Here is a 2324-nt window from a genome sequence, read left to right as displayed (position 1 = left end):
CTGGGGCTGTCCGGGAGTGGGGGGTAAGGGGAGGGATAGCATTAGGAGAAGTAACTAATGTAGATTACAGGTTGATGGGTGCAGCAAACCACCATGGCAATGTATACCTATGTAACAAATCTGCACATTCTGCACATGTATCCCAGAACTTAAAGTATTAAAATAAAAAAGAAAGAAAGAAAAAGAAAGAAAGAAAGAAAGAAAGAAAGAAAGAAAGAAAGAAAGAAAGAAAGAAAGAAAGAAAGAAAGAAAAGAAATGTACATCCTCAGACTGTGCCTACTGAAACAGAAATCTCTTGTTTTATGAAGCCTTCGAGGTGATTCTCTTGGCCACTAAAGTTTGAGAATCATCATCCTTAGCATTTAAATATATTAAATTTCATAAGTTGTATATAGATATACACATATATGCATTCATATATATATAAATATATATTTCTTTGCATTTTGCATCATACCTGGAAAAATTATGGTATATAGTAAATACACAGTACCAGTTAGTTGTTAATTAACCATCTTTGTTCCTTACCTTCCCATTTCAGATACTTTTTCCAGGGATGCAATTTGGATCAATTGCTGCAGCCAGTAAATTGCAACTTTGATAAACATGATATAATTAAAGAATTACCTTTAGAAAAGTACTTTTCATCTCTGAAACTGCCTTATCCCTGATGTCCTCAAGTTGTTTCAATGCCTGGGTAGCTTGCTGTAACTGCTCTTCACAAAATTCATCTAGAGAATATGTTCGAGAACTATCCAGCTAATTAGATGATAGTATATGATCAGTGTTAGAAAGTCAAAATTCATATTTAAAAAAGATAAAACATTTGGTCTTTTCATGTCATAAAGAAGATCCCATATTTTACATTTTGTTCTGTATATCTCATATGACTTACATGTTTCTCAAATTTAAACACTCGTTAAATCTCACTAAATCTTGATTAAAATACAGAAAAATACATTATTGTTTTAAATAATAAGATTAAACCAAAACAGAAAATTCAAGAGTTGATGTGTTTTTGAAACATTTATGCATGCAGAGAATCCACCAATCCCAGAAACTACTTTTACTTTTGAAGCCACAACTATCTGTTAACAATTTAAAACACAAAAATAAAATACAGCATTATCAGGGGAACCAGTCCCCAATATTTCAACGTAGGTTCTTTTCTATTTTCCCTAAGTGTTGGTCGGTCTGAGAAATAAAGAGAAAGAGTACAAAGAGAGAAATTTTACAGCTGGGCCTCTGTGGGTGACATCACATATTGGCAGGTTCCATGATGCCCCTGAGCTGCAAAACCAGCAAGTTTTATTAGGGATTTCAAAAGGGGAAGGAGTGTATGAATAGGAAGTCGGTCACAGACATCACATGCTTCAAAAGGCAATAAAACATCACAAGACATATGGCAGAGCAAGATCACAAGGCCAGGGTGAAATTAGAATTACCGATGAGGTTCCATGTCCCGCTGGGCATGCATTCTCATTGATAAACATCTTAACAGGAAACAGGGTTTGAAAGCAGACAATTTGCCAGGCTGGAATTTCTTAATCCTAGCAAGCCTGAGAGCGCTGCAGGAGACCAGGGCATATTTCATCCCTTATCTTCAACTGCATAAGACAGACACTCCCAGAGCGGCCATTTTAGAGACCTCCCCCTGGAAATGCATTCCCTTCCCAGGATTATTCCTTGCTGGGAAAAGAATTCAGTGATATTTCTCCTATTCGCTTTCTGCAAGAAGAGAAATATGACCCTGTTCTGCCAGGCCCCGCAGGCATTCAGACCTTATGGTTATCTCCCTTGTTCCCTGAAAATTGCTGTTATCCTGTGCTTTTTCAAGGTGACCAGATTTCATATTGTTCAAATACACATGTTTTACAAACAATTTGTACAGATAATGCAATCATCAAAGGGTCCTGAGGTGACATACATCCTCAGCTTATGAAGATGATGGGATTAAGAGATTAAAGTAAAGACAGGCATAGGAAATTATAAGAGTATTGATTGGGGAAGTGATAAATGTCCATGAAAGCTTCACAATTTATGTTCAGAGACTGCAGTAAAGACAGGCATAAGAAATTATAAAAGTATTAATTTGGGGAACTAATAAATGTCCATGAAATCTTCACAATTCATGTTTTTCTGCCGTGGCTTCAACCGGTCCCTCTGTTCGGGGTCCCTGACTTCCCACAACACAGCATAAAGAGGGTAAAATTACATGATTCGGCCGGGCACGGTGGCTCAAGCCTGTAATCCCAGCACTTTGGGAGGCCGAGACGGGCGGATCACGAGGTCAGGAGATCGAGACCATCCTGGCTAACACGGT

At 37.7% G+C, this 2324-nt stretch overlaps 1 pseudogene; it reads right to left on the bottom strand.

Moving 5' to 3' along the window:
* Positions 1 to 628: 628 nt before the first annotated feature.
* LOC108521844 (dynein heavy chain 14, axonemal-like) overlaps positions 629 to 2324 on the bottom strand; it is a 73519-nt pseudogene continuing 71823 nt past the window's right edge.

The sequence above is a fragment of the Rhinopithecus bieti genome, unplaced genomic scaffold, assembly GCF_001698545.2.
Source record: "Rhinopithecus bieti isolate Rb0 unplaced genomic scaffold, ASM169854v2 scaffold_61987, whole genome shotgun sequence".
Classification (NCBI taxonomy): Eukaryota; Metazoa; Chordata; class Mammalia; order Primates; family Cercopithecidae; genus Rhinopithecus; species Rhinopithecus bieti.
Note: the sequence above shows the minus strand (reverse complement) of the source record. Positions and strands in the feature narration are given on the sequence as shown.